At 40.8% G+C, this 14,930-nt stretch overlaps 1 protein-coding gene and 1 long non-coding RNA gene across 2 annotated transcripts in view; one reads left to right on the top strand and one right to left on the bottom strand.

Moving 5' to 3' along the window:
* BCL2 (BCL2 apoptosis regulator) overlaps window positions 1–14,930 on the top strand; it is a 199,103-nt gene that overhangs the window by 40,457 nt on the left and 143,716 nt on the right. The gene's annotated exons all lie outside the window — the stretch shown is intronic.
* LOC129051615 (uncharacterized) lies at window positions 8,146–14,141 on the bottom strand. The gene is made up of 3 exons (XR_008515986.2): window positions 14,012–14,141; window positions 9,345–9,830; window positions 8,146–8,466 (listed from the first exon to the last, which is right to left on the bottom strand). It is a non-coding gene; the product is annotated as an uncharacterized LOC129051615 (long non-coding RNA).

Genomic DNA, 14,930 nt, shown 5'->3' with positions numbered 1-14,930 from the left:
ACAATAACAGTTGTTACTATTTCTTTTCTTTTTCTCTTTCTTTCCTCTTTCTTTCTTTCTTTCTTTCTTTCTTTTTTGAGACAAGGTCTCAATTTGTCACTCAGAGTGAAGTGCAGTGGCATGAGCATGGCTCACTGCAGCCTTAACCTTCTGGGTTCAAGGACTCCTCCTGCCTCAGCCCCACAAGTAGCTGAGACTACAGGCACATGCCACCAGGCCCAACGAATTTTTGTATGTTTTTTGTAGAGACAGGGGTCTCACTGTGTTACCCAGGCTGGTCTCAAACTCCTGAGCTCAACTGATCCACCTGTCTCAGCCTCCCAAAGTGCTGGGATTACAGGTGTGAGCCATCACGCCTGGCCTATTATTAATATTTTTTTAAATAATTTTTTTAAATTGTGGTAAAATGTATGTAACATAAAATTTATCATTTTAACCATTTTTCAGTGTACAGCTTAGTGGCATGAAGTTTCTTCACAATCTCATGCATCCATCACTGCCATTTATCACCAGATTATTTTTTTCTTCTCAAACAGAAACTCGGGATCTGTTCGACAGTAATGCCTTGTTCCCCCATGCCTGCAGCCCTGGCAACCACCATACTACTGTCTGCCTCTATGAACTTGACTACTCTAGGTACCTCACATCACTGAGCATGATGTCTTCAAGGTTCATCCATGTTTTGGCCTGTGTCACAGCTTCCTTCACTTTGAAGGCTGAATAATATTCCATTGAATGGATCTACCACATATTATTTCTCCATTCATTTATTCATGGATACTTGAGCTGCTTCCCCTTTTGGACTAATGTGAATAATGCTGCTATGAACGGTATATACACATATCTGTTTGAGTGCCTGCTTTCAATTCATTTGAAATTCCACTTCCAGAAGTGGCATTTCTGGATCCTATGGTAATTCTATTTTTAATTTTTTGAGGAACCATCTTACTGTTTTCCATAGAAGCTGCACCATTTTACATTTCTACCAGCAGTGTACAAGGGTTCCAGCTGCTCTAATTCCTGATCAACATTTCTTATTTTCTGCTTTTTGAAGATAGCGCTCTTAATGGGTGTGAAGTGGTTAACTTATTGTGGTTTTGATTTGGATCTCACTAGTGATTAATGATGTTGAGCATCATTCATCTTGTTTTTAGAGAAATGTCTGTTCAAGTTCTTTGTTGATTTTTTAAAATCAGGTTGTTTTGTTGTTATTGAGTTGTAGGCATTCTTTACGTATTCTGGAAGTTAATCCATTATCAGATATACAATTTGCAATGCTACCATTTTGAGGCTTACAGTATGCCAGATGTTCTGCTAGGTGCTTTATATATAGGATCCTAATCCATTTGATAACCCTGAGAAATAGATATTATCACCCTCATGTAATAGATACGGAAACTGAGGCTTTGAAAGTTTAAATAACTCATTCAAGATCATACAATTAGTAAGTGGCAGAGGTAGCACAGGTATGTCTCACTCCAAAGCCTGTGATCTCATGCAGTTTGGCATGGGTACTCTTCTATCTTTTTGATTTATGATTTTCCTTCATTTAAAAAATCTTTTATTTAGAAGTATAATAAATATACCAAAATGTACAAAAAATATAAATGTATATCCCATTGGACTATTTTAAAATAAACACTTCGTAGCCATCATCCAGGTAAAAGAAACAGGGCATTGCCAGCCCCCATAAGGCCGTGTCCCCTGACAATCATAGCCCTGTATCTTCCACCAAAGGTAGAAATTATGTTAACTTTTATGGTAGCCAATTCCTTACTTTCCTTACACTTTTACCACCTAAGTATGTCACCCTAAATGATATAAATTAGTTGTGCTTGTTATTTAACTTCATGTAGATGAAATTATAGTGTATGTAGTTTGTGTTTTGGGCTTTGTTTTCTCATAGTTACGTTTGCGAGATTTCATGAAGCTGAAGTTTGTTCATTTTCCTTGCTGTATTTTATTGTAGAAGTTCACCCACTGTATTTATCCATCCTGTTGTTTTCGTTATCATATATAATGCTGCTGTGAACATTATTGTACCTGTTCTTTGGTGCCTTGTGCATATATTTCTGTTGGGAACACACCAAGTAGTGAAATTGTTGTAGATGTAATGCCATGTATGAGAGTTCCTGTTGTTTTGTATACTCTCCAAACTTAGAACTGTCAGTCTCTTTAATTTTAGCCATTCTGGCATGTTCACAGGAGTATCACGTTGTGGGTTTAATTTGCATTTCCCTGATTACTTATTACTAATAATCTTTTCATATGCTTATTTTCTTTTAGAACGTGCCTATGCAAGTCTCTTGTCCATTTTTCAACTGTTTTCTATTTCTTATGGATTTGTAGGCGTTCTTTGCAGCTTCTGGCTATGCATCCTTCATTAATTTTGTGTGTTGCAAATGTATTCTTCCATTTTGTGACTTGTCTTTTTAGTCTCAAAACAGAATCTTTTGATGAAAAGAATTTTTAATTTTGATGTAACCTCATTTATCACTCTTTTCCTTCATGGTTGGCACTTGTTGTGTCTTGTTTGACAATGTTGCCTATCCTAAAGTCATGAAGATTTTCTCTTATGTTAACTTCTAAAAGTTGTATCATTTGTCTTTTATATTTATATCTACATAATGCACCTGGGATTGTGTTAGATGAATGCTGTGAATTTGGGAGGGGCGTGTTTCCTTTTTTTCCCATGCGAATATCCAATCAACTCAGCCACATTTACTGGGGGAAGACATCCTTTTTCTAATGCACTGTAGTGTTAGGTTTTTCAAAACTTAGGTGTCTGTATATGTGTGGGTCTGTTTATGAGTCTGTCTATTCTTTTCCACTGGTCTGTTTTCCTACACTTGTGCCAATGCCACACTGTCTTACTTATAGCTCTATAGGTCTTGGTATTGTCAAAGAAAAAAATATTTGTAACATTTGTTAAAAATGGCAGAGAAGACTTTATTCAAGGAGGGGAGCATTGTGATAGGTAGAGGGACTGCTGCAACGAGGTCTTGCTGTGGTGAGGAGAGAGATTGGGCTGGAGTCCAACTTCTACAAGGACAAGAGGGGATTTATAGTCAAGCAGCAGGGTGGGGTCAGTGGATGGAAGAGGAACTAAGAGGAAACATCAGAGACAGGGGTATTCTTGCTAGACCAACTCAACAGAATTCTTGCTGAAGGCAGGCCGGGGTAATAAAATATCAAGAGTTAGGGGTGAGGACAGATACCAAGGGTGGAGAATTTTCACTAAAACTAGTAGGATTCTTGCTTAAACTGGATTCTACAAGACAGAAAAGGAAGCCCAAGGTCAGGGTCTAGTGGAAGAGAAGGCTCCGGGGAGCCCGACCTGAGTTTGATCTAGGAGAGTCTTTGTCAATATCTTGTAGAATACGACCTTCACCTCATTTTCTTTTCCTCAAGTGTATCTGGACTGTATTTGGCCTTTTGGGCTTCCAGGTGACTTTTAGAGTAAGTTTATCAAGATCTACAAAAATAGCAACTGAGATTTTGATTTGAATAGTATTTCTTCCTGATAATTTCTGAGTAAAATTCATTTTAAGGAAGTAGGAGGGGCAGTGGCCTGATGAAAAGCAAAAATGAAGAAAAGAATAAGGAAAGGCACAGTTTTGCCATCACCGGCCAGTGTTTAGTGATCTTAAAATAGCTGCTTTTGTTTTTGAGCATCATTTGTTGGGTATGGAGTTACAGAAGTTGGGTAGAGGGACACTGGCTTCTAGAATCCAATATTGGCCTCCATAGAGTGTTTCTGTACAGTGAGTGGGGAGGATGGCAGGGGCCACTGAGGACTGTGGCGTGTCCCCACATTAGAGTGTATCTCACACAGAGCCTGTCCTGAAAATATAGTTATTTTTAAAGAGTGTTTCCCCCTCCTTTTCATTGGCCATTTTCCCTTTTACTGCTCTTTACCTAGCAAAGGGTGGGCATAAGAAACATGGTCAGTGGAAGAGAAAGCCATTTTGCAACAGTGGTTATGGAGGTGGGAGAGTAAAATTTCCTGGTTCCTGGGGAAGCTAAGCCCATTGGTAGGACCAGACTTTTGTATGTGTGTTTCTTCCTTTAGTCATCTACTAAGGTTAATAAATACCTTAAAAAAAAAAAAAAGGACATGATCTCCCTCTGTCACCCAGGCAAGTGATCCTCCTGCCTCTGCCTCCCAAAGCACTGGGATTACAGTCATGAGACCCTGCACTGGCTCATTAACAAATTTTTTTTTATAGAGACAGGGTCTCGCCAGGCTGGTCTCAAATGCCTAACCTTGAGTGATTTTCCTTCCTTGGTCTCCCAAAGCATTGGGATTACAGGTGTGGGCCACCACACCCGGCCAAGAAGTGCCTTTTATGTCTCAGGCACTGTTCTTGGTACTGGGGAACAAGATAGACAAAATCCTCACTCTCATAGAGCTTAATTCTAGTACTAGAGACAGTCAAGAAATGATTAAATAGAAGATGTAATGTTGGGCTCTGATAAATTCTATAGGAAGAAAAAGGAGAGTCAGGGACAGAGGAAGGGAAGTGACGAAGGAGCCCTGTGGATCTCTGAGACAGGAGTCTTCCAGACAGGGGGCAGGTGGAGGGCCCAGGACAAAGGCTGGGCATGCCAACAGGGAAGAAAGGTATTGCAGCGGGAGGGAGGAAAGTGGCAGGAAATGAGATGGAGGAAAGCAGCCCTGGCCAGACCCAAAACCTCACATCTTATGATAGATATTTAGTAACACCCTTTTCACTCTTCAATGATGAAATTTATAGAAAATATAACCTATCTACCCACATCATTACAAACCATCCATACAATGCCTTAACTGTAATAGAAAGGAAGTACAAAAGAGGAGAAATGTATCATGAACTAAGAAGTATTTCATGACTACACTGGAAGACATAATGGTGTGGTCATATGTTTTGCACCCACTTGTAGGATCACTGCAAACGTGGCAGCTATAAATCCAGACAGCTGCAGATGTGTTATACTGTCCACTCAAATGACATAATCGGTGTTGACTTTAGTGATGTGATATTTCTGAAATGGTGAATATGTGTTAGTAAAGTTCTAAACAAAACAAAGTACATCATTCCCTATTGAAATCTAGCATTTATGAAAATCATGGAGGAAACCCTTGTGTTGACAGGTAAAATGGCATAGGCTTTTCAGCCCTTCCAGGGGAGGCTGGAAAGTCCTGGGGGACATAGAACATTTGTGGCTTGTGCTAGACCATCCCATGTACTGCAGGTTGTCCAGCCTGTCTGGCCCCACCCCCTAAATTCCACTAATGGCTCCCAATTGTCCTGTGACTACCAGAACAGCCCCCATGGATTTCCAGAATGCCTTTTCAAGGATTTTGGGTTTTGTTTGCATGGAATGAGAAGCCAGCAGACAGTTTGGATCAGGGAAGTGAAGTGATCCAACCTAGGTTTTAAAGGGATCTTCCATTCATAAAAATAATGAAGGGGAGGCTGAGGTTTCTGTGTTACTTAGCAAGGACTCGGCCCCCAAGAGTGAGCTGCAGAAGTACCAGGCTGACCTCTGTCTCAAGCTTAGACTCACCCAGAAGTCTGTCTTTCTGCCCCAGAGCCACCTAGACCACCCATCAGAGGCCTCCCTCTAATGAGGAGTAGAGTGGGGGCACCCCATGGTGTCCTTTGCGCCCTAAACCCTTTACAATAACAGGTGTTGGCTGTCACCTCAAGCAGGTTTCAACCATTACTCCCTTCCCATCATACACACACTCCCAGCTCAGTTTGATTCCCTTTCCTGCAATAAATAACAGATTCTTGCAAAGTGGTTAGAAGAAGTTAGTAAGTTAAGCCTCACACTAGGGTTATTTTCCCAGGAGACCTTCCTCTCCTAGGTAACCCCCTCCACCACACGGGCACCCCAGTGGGATCTGCTGCAGTCTGTGCCAGGGTGTGCTTGGCCTGCAAGGGTTGGCCATGGCAGATGCCTTTCCTGTAACTGGAATCCCCCATGCCTGGCCTTCCAGACAGTAGAGAGATAATTGGATAAACCCTAAACTGGAAATTACAAACAATAACTACTCTGTTAGTTTACATATGAAACTACTTAAGCAAGTCCTTTTTATTTTTTATTTTTTGACAATATGAAGCTCATTATTCATGACACTCGGGGCACTCTCAAAATGTGCTCAAGAAAAGGGTGACGGCTGTGTAGTATTTAGCACCAGAATGGAAACACCCATTCCAAGTTCTCTTCCATCCTTTGGCCACCGAGAGGTTTGGCTTAGGGGTCCTGGGGAGGACAGGAAGGGGAGAGCCACTTTGACTTGCTGTTGTTGAGTGAAGGTGAGGCAGGAGTGAAAGACATTGTTGTTGCTGAGTGTGTTTTCATGAAATCTAACCTTATTTAACATGATCTCCAGTAACTCGCTGGTCTTCAAGTTACATAAACATTGATCGAAAATTATTTCCCTTTTTTTTTTTTTTTTTTTTTTGAGACAGGGTCTGACTCTGTCACTCAGGCTGGAGTGGTGCAGTGGTGTGACTGGCTCCCTGCAACCTCAAGTGATCCTCCTGCCTCAGCCTCCCAAAGTGCAGGTATTACAGACATGAGCCACTGCACCTGGCCTCGATTTTTTTTAATACAAAAGGATATTAGAGCAAAAGAGTGAATATGTATACCATAGTGGTCAAATAAATACTTCTGCAGGGGCCACACACAAAACTGTGAAGGCAGAATCTATTTCCGTCCTTAGATGTGTTGGTCAATAGGTGTTTGGGCCCGTGAATGTAGGACCCAAATGTAATAGCAGCACTATACTCTACAGCGTGTGCATAGCTGGATTCAGAATTTTTGGTTTTAAAAATTAAGCTTTGATTTATATTTAACCATCAGGTCACCGAATACTTGGATTCAACCAAATGCTTGAAAGCATCTTCATTTGGAGGAAGGTGGGTTTGGAGGCAGAAATCCCTGCAGACTCCACACCCAGGGTTTTACTAGGTCCTCTGCGGCAGGTGAAAGGAAAGCTTGTTGCCCTGCACTTCCGTTTGCTTCAAAAACAAGGGTGGGAAGGGTTCACCGATTGATCTTTGTGCATATCCAGTGTGGGAAAAGTGTTATTTAGAGCATCATTATAAAAGCGGCTGCACGTGGTGGCTCATGCCTATAATCCCAGCACTTTGGGAGTCCGAGATGGGCAGATCACTTGAAGTCAGGAGTTTGAGACTAGCCTGACCAACATGGTGAAACCCTGTCTCTACTAAAAATACAAAAATTACCCGGGCATGGTAGCGGGCACCTGTAATCCCCACTACTCGGGAGGCTGAGGCACAGGAGAATCACTTGAACCCAAGAGGAGGAGGTTGCAGTGAGCCAAGATCGCACCACTACATTCCAGCCTGGGTGACAGAGCAAGACTCCATCTCAAAAAAAAAAAAAAAAAGAATATCTTTATAAAAGCTTGACTCCCATGGTAGATGGACCTAATTAAGGTTTACCAGCAAGTCCCAGAAATTAGCATAGCATAGGAAATTACCGTAGAGGCATGTAGGAGTCATCCAAATTTGGCCAACTCAGAGGATAGAGAGAAAAAATATCTTTCCCTCCTTCCCAATCTCAAGGGAGATGGAAAACAAGAAGATTTAGAGCCTCAAGAATGAGGATTGAGGAAGTACAATGTAAAAATGGCTCCCTGGGTCCCTTCTTGGAAAAAAAAAGTCCAGAGAGTTTCCAAAAGTGGTTTTCCCCTCCTTTTTGAGAAATATGTTTTTATCCCTTTGTGAAGAATATCATCTTAGTAGTCTTATTTCATTTGTCTATTTCCCTCTTTAATATTAATTTGATCTGAGATGCTTGTAAAGACCAAGCAGCAAAAAGATCTCATGCCACCTTCATTTGCCACCATCACCTACGAAGTTCAGACAACGCAGTATAGACAGAGCCTTAAGAGGGAGGAGTCAGGCACGAGGCTTTGTGAGGGGTGGGTGGTCAGGGGTATAGCCACAGCCTTTGATCATAAACCATGACCGGTTAGAACTGGGAGGAACCTCAAAGTCGCTAGGTTCAACTCTCTCATTTCATAGACACGAAAAATGAGGTCCAAAGAGTTCAAGAGACTGCCAAGGGTTGTACAGCTAATCGGCCGACCTAGCAATCGAAGGACAGATTTGAGTATTTTTTTTTAAAAGCATAGGCTTTTAAGTTCTTTATCATTGTCAGTTTACTTTGGTTTGCCTTTGACCTTCACCACCCCAGCTGGTAAGTGTAAATTGTCATTGTTAATGTGCTTTTTCCTTGAACTGCTTGTGAAGGACTCTCTTTCAAAGGAGCCGGTAGAAGGGAGGAAAGTTGGTGGCATATTACATATCTCTACGCTGAGATTCAATCCAGAACGGCCTTGGGAGTTCTTCGTCGGCTGACACAAGGCAAAGCCCCAGCTCAGATCTGAAAAGTCTGTATGATACATTTTCCATGTGTATTGGTTGATTGGTTTTGCTGGAAGACCTAACCAAGAGAAAGCATTCCGACCCTGGTGTTAGCCCCACTCATGAGTCTACTTTATACTTTCTACATTTTGTCTATAAAATTTGCCACTTAAAAACTCTTGTTTCATAGAAAATGGACTTGATTATCTATATCATTATGAAAATCCTGCTGCATTATCAAATCTTCCTAAAAGGTTAAAAAGCTTTTTTTTTTTTTTTTTTTCAATCTCTGTCTTTGCTGTGATTTTAGACTGGGTTGTAAACAAGCTATAATGTGAATGGACTACCAAGAGATCTACAACAGAAGCAGCCTCAGAAATAGAAATTGAATTTATAGGCAGTGAGATAGGATAATTAGCTTTTATATTTAAAAATATCCTCAGACCAGAGGAGTCTGCTGTCTCAGATAGAGAAGGGAATTGAGTTTGAATCCTAATGCCTCAAGTAATTTAGTAGAAGCTGCCTGTCTTATATAAAATATATACGGCAGCCTGCTGTGTGTGTATTTATGATCTGTATCTCTATATTCCTCTCTAAACACATGAGTTAAAGTGTCAGTCTAAGTCTGAACATTCAGATTGCCCAAATCATTTGTACTTATAATTCTCAGCCTTAAATGTTGTTGATATAGCTAAAGATAACCTGATTGGCCAATTTTCTCCCTTTTTTCTTTGAGTGGTTATTTGGAGTTCAAAAATCAAACAAACAAAAAACACTTCTGTTTTTTTACATGGAAAGCAAGAATTGTCTCGGATGTTTACTGGAAGTTTTTTGTTTTTATCCAACCATTATACACTACAGAATATACAATTTAAAATGCTCTATGTAGGTTAAACAATAAAAGACATGAGTATATTAAGTGTCTGCTATTGTTAAATATGTGTAAATTCAACATACCTCCTGTAATGGCCAGTGTCTTAGCCGCTGATCCCTGTCACTCTGAATTGGCAGAAACCAGATCCTGGCTTGGGATCTTGAACAGATATTTTTTCCAGGGTTGCATCACAACTCTTGGGAGGGCATCCTGTCTGAAATATGCTGTCTTCCCAGCCTGGGTCAGCGGGGACAGAGAGAAATAGCATCTGTCAGCTGGGTTGAAGTCTCCCGCATATGGAGTCAGTCACTGGTTCTTTGCCGAGGGTTCAGCTAATGAGACTTGATTGCTTGTGGCACTCTTGTTTCCACCAAGAAGAGCCTAAAAACAGGATGAACTTGAAAACAAGAGGAAGTGGTGCTATGCTTCCCCATGACTTTAGCTCCAGTTTGCCTTTGAGCAAGGGGGAAACAGAAGGAGGAACTTCTTCGTACCTGCACGGTGGTTCATACCAGGGGTTCGTCAACCCTGGGATCTCTGCCCCCTTCTCTGCCTCCTGTCATAAATCTCTGTTTCAAAGGAAAGAAAGAGGATGGTTGTTAAAGCATAAACCTCCAGGTCAGCTCTTGTTACATCAAACCCCAAGATGATGTCCAAAACCTTTTGTTGAACTAAAATGCTAGCTTGGTTTGAAATAACTGAGCCATTCATTGCCTAGGGATAGAAAATCTTTCTGTTGTAAAGAGGTGGTTGGTTGGTTGGTGTGTGGGTTTGTTTGCAAATACAGAAAGTGGGATGGGGATTGGAATAGTATTGGCCTTGTGGGTGCTGAATATTGAAAGCAGCAAAACTGGATGTACCTAAAAACTAAAGTTGAATCAGCGAGTTTATCCATCCTTTTAGAGCTATTTTCATTGAGATATATTTCTTTCAGTTGCTTGAAGTTTTCAGCATCAGATCAAGTTTTCTTTCTTGCTCTCCAGTACCTCTTTTGCTTGTTTGCCATCTGTTCATTTCCACTGCAAACTGCTCCTTACACAATGTTACTCGGTGTTAATTAGAACATGTGTCTCTTTGTCATTCATCTGGAGAAGGGGTTAATGATGATTTATGTCCCTTTAATTAGTTTTCCTCCGAACTGTTAGGTTTAATTTATTATTTTATAAGAATTCCAAGAGACTGGGAAAGAGGAAGAGTGCCTAATTTTTATTCTTCATGGCTTTAACTATATATCTCTTTTGCTTTAAAAAAGAGCAATCTTGGCCTAACTATTTTGGTGTTTTAAAAGTATGATTCTTTGGCTGGGCGCAGTGGCTAACGCTTGTGATCTCAGCACTTCGGAAGGCCGAGGCAGGTGGATCACTTGAGGCTAGGAGTTCGAGATCATTCTGGCCAACATGGTGAAACCCCACCTCTACTAAAAAATACAAAAATTAGCCAGGTGTGGTGGCCACATGCCTGTAGTTCCAGCTACTCAGGAGGCTGAGGCACAAGAATTGCTTGAACCCTGAGAGGCGGAGGTCAAAATGAGCTGAGATCGCACCACTGCACTCCAGCCTGGGCGACAGAGCCAGACTGTCTCAAAAAAAAAAAAAAAAAAAAAAAGTCCTTCAAGTTCTTATTAAATGATAATACATATGAGTATGTATTTATTGCTTATCAGTGAACAATTTATTAGTCAAATTTGTTAGCTTATTTCTGAATAAGTAGCATGTTCTCATGGTTCAAAATTCAAAAGGTCCCAAAAAGTATGCAGTGATTTCTTTCCTCCTCCTATTGTCCCCAGACTTCTATTCTGGGAAAAGGGTTTCCTTTCCGCAGAATCTATGTTGTCAGGGTCTTGTGTGTATATACATTTGTATTTATGTATACCCATATGTGTATAGATGGATATATGCATAGGTACATGTATATGTAAATACTTTCCCTCTTTATATGCAGAGGGTGGCAAACATATATGCTGTTCTGCATATACCTTTTAAATGCATTTTGGAATGTACTACCTATCAGTAGGTTAAGAGCTTCTTTCTTTGTTAAGGCTACATTATACTACTGTACAATGACTTATTAACTACTTCCTGACTGATAGACATTTGGGCTGTTTCCAGTTTTTCCCAGGATGAACAGTGATGCAGTGAATAGCTCTGTATCACATTATTTTGTATATTTCTAGGAAAAAGATCCTAGAAATGGAATTGTTGCAGCTGAAAGTAAGTACATTTATCATTTCGATTGATTTTGTCAAATTGCCCTCCATAGAAGTTAACAGTTAACAGTTCTACCAGCACTATGAATACTCGTCAGCTTTTTTCATACTTGTGAAAATAATAGGTGAAATAATGATCCCAGCGTATGGTTTAATTTGCCCTTTCACTTATTTTGAGTAATGTTGAGTATAATGAGCACTTTAAAGTAAAAAGATAAATTTTTGTAGTTAGATGTATATATATAAATTTCAAAGGCGGAAACCTGTTTGTGCATTTTCCCTTCTACCCCCTCAAAACACTAGGAAATTATACCTAGTTTCTAGTAAATTAGATAGCTAATTTCTGTATTGGTGTGTTATTAACAGTAAATATGCTGCAAATGTTGGAAGATACCTAACATTCTCCTTCATGTGATTACCAAAAACATATTGCTGAAATCCAATTTCAGCTGACATTATTTTTCAAAATAATACGTTTTAAACTAATCGAATCAAGTTTTGATTTGTAAGGGCACATTACATGATATCTTTTAAGGTACAATATTTTAAGTCAATTAAACTCTGATGTATGTTGCTTTTTACCAAAAGCACACAGATTATGGCGAACTCACCGAGTGACTGACATGATAAAAAAGCAAAGTTCTTTTAGATAAAAATGGCCACTTTCTCCTTGATATTTTTCTATGGGTTGAGATTTAGATGAAAATCCCTTGTGGCAAATTTTAATGACTATTTCTTTAATGTAATAACTGAATTCATCTAGATGATCCCACGTCCCTCAACAGAGAAAGGTGAGGGGTCTGTTATTTGTTAGGTTTCCTTGTCCATATTTCTTGGTGGGTCCCACAAAAGTCTCATGAATCTCTACAAGTGGGAAAATAAATTGCCCATTTCTTGGCACACCAAACTTTCTATTTTATATTTTAAAACTATAAGTCCATACTTCGCATAGCTAAAGACCAATGGGCCAAAGCGTGGTGGGTCATACCTATAATCTCAGCATTTTGGGAGGTCGATGTGGGAGGATTAATTGAGCCCAGGAGTTTGAGACCAGACTGGGCAGCATAGCGAGACCCCATCTCTATAGAATTTTTTAAAAAATTACCGATCATGGTGGTGTGTATGCACCTATAGTCCTAGCTACTTGGGAGGCTGACACAGGAGGATCATTTGAGCCCAGGAATTTGAGGCTGCAGTGAGCTATGATGACACCACTGCACTCCAGCCTGGGCAACAGAGAAAGACTCTGTCTTTAAAAAAAAAAAAATGGAAAAAGAAAAAAAGACCGAATAATAATAATAATATGTAATATTTAATACTTTCATAGATTAGGTACTGTTTTCCCTCCCCGTGAGTCCCTACCTATGTTTCCTTCAGGCCATAAAAAGAAAGCTTCTTTGGCAAATATGAAATTTGAAAACTGACCATCTGCTGAATTATAATAGTAGAGATTTACCTTTGGGATAAATATATTTGTCATTGCCACGAAGTTTGTGAATAATATTTCTGTTGCCCAGTCATGAAATCAACAAACCTCCAAAATGAAGTTGCTTTAAGTGTGTAATGGCAATTTTGAATTGTTAAAGTATTCCACACTGTCGTGAAACCAATGTAAACCCTTGCTCAGAACTAGACTCACAAAATTTTAGAGCCAGAAGGAGATTTGGAGATGGTCCAGCAGTTTGTCTCAGTTTTACAAGTGAAAAAAACTGAAGCTGGGGCAAGGTTAGGAACATGTTAGCAAGTGAGTGAATGAGTGAGTTACAAAGCTGGCATCCTTGAATCTTGGCCCCAGACCTCACCTGGCTAAATTGTTCCAGAAATCTTGCCTAAACACACTTTTTTTTGTAGTGGGAGAATGTATGCCCTTTTAGAAATCAGTTCTAAGGTCTCTTAGTAAAACCATGTGGTAGGTCATCCTTAACTGGGGGTTGGTTTTGCTGAAGACACTCAGCACAAGAGAAAACCACAGAATGCTCTTTCTAAGAAACATCTAGACAGCACCCATGAGGCATACACTTGGTGTTCCCTCCCTCTCTTTTTCACTGGTAGGCTGTAAATTACTCCCCTGTTGGAAAAATAAGGTCTTCAGGCTGCTCACGGTGGTGTGCAGACGCACATACACAACAGTGACAACTTTCTAGTGGCTTCTGCCGTGCGTGAAAAGAGATGCAAAAGGAATGCAGGAATGTTAGAGAACATAAAGGCATTGCCGCTGATTAGCTGGGACTGATCAGAGATGGGTTACTTCACGTGAAGCGTGTAAGGAAACCTCTTGTAAAGACTTTTATTATATTTTTAGGAAGGAAGGAAGAGAGAGGGAAGAGAAAAACAGAGAAGGAAAGGGAAGGAAGAAGGGAGAGAGCGAGGAAGAGAAGGAGAGAGGGAAGGAGGGAGAGAGCAGGGATTTACCTGCATTACAGGTAGCATACCTTCTCCAAAGTCTCCTGTGTGGACCAGAGGGACAATTGGTGGCAGCTCCCTTAACCACAGTCCAGAACTTTCAGTATTAAAAACTTATACCTCTCAAGGATATATATTTACCTCAGGTCCTTCATCTGAAATTTAGACACCTGTAGTTAGCTACAGACCACTTATAAGATGTTTGAACCTCAACAAATTTGGGACTTAACCCATCATCTTACTCCCCCGGCCAGTTCCTTTGCTTGATCTTCTTATCTCAGTGAGTTGCATCACAGTCCTCCAAACTGATGAGGTCAGAGCTCTGGTAATTATCCTCAATTCTGTCATCTGTCCCACCTGTAGCCACCATCTAGGTCAAACAGCCCAGCTGACTGCACCTCCTTTGTGTCTTCCCCACTCCATCCTCTGCCTGCTGCCACTGCCTTAGTTCACAGCCTCATCATTTCCTTCTTGAGTTGCTGCAACGATCTCCAGCTGGCGTCTCTGCCATCCAGTTTTTGCCTCTCTCCAACCTGTCCTCCTGACTCCTGCCAGAGAAATTTTTCTAGGAAAACCTACCCAAGCACGGAATGCCCCCCTATAAATGCTCCATGGATTGCCGAGCACCCACAGAGAAACTGTCGTGACTGATCCATGCTCTCACTTCCTCGGCCTTGCATCGCGCTGTCCCCTGCCCTCCCAGGCTCCATGCTGGTCACCCAGGCTTCCCTCAGTGCACCAGAGCATCTCCTCACCTCCTGACCTTTGCACGAGCCACTCCTTCTGAGGGGCACTCTCTGTTTCCCCTGCTTCCCTCCTCCTTGCCTAACTCCTACTGAGCTTTCTAATCTGGCTTTTAGGGCACTTTTCAGAGACGTCTTCCTTGACCAACTGAGTAAACTTATTTAACAAACACTTGCATACATTTACTGTGTGCCAGGCACTGACCTAAAGGCTTTACATATATTCATTCCTTTACTTCTCCACACTTTAGGAGGAAGGGAGGATTCTAGTCCCCATTTTATGGATGAGGAAGCTGAGACCTTGCTTGAGTGGTGAA

Source organism: Pongo abelii, chromosome 17 (genome assembly GCF_028885655.2).
Source record: "Pongo abelii isolate AG06213 chromosome 17, NHGRI_mPonAbe1-v2.0_pri, whole genome shotgun sequence".
NCBI classification, from domain to species: Eukaryota; Metazoa; Chordata; class Mammalia; order Primates; family Hominidae; genus Pongo; species Pongo abelii.
Note: the sequence above shows the minus strand (reverse complement) of the source record. Positions and strands in the feature narration are given on the sequence as shown.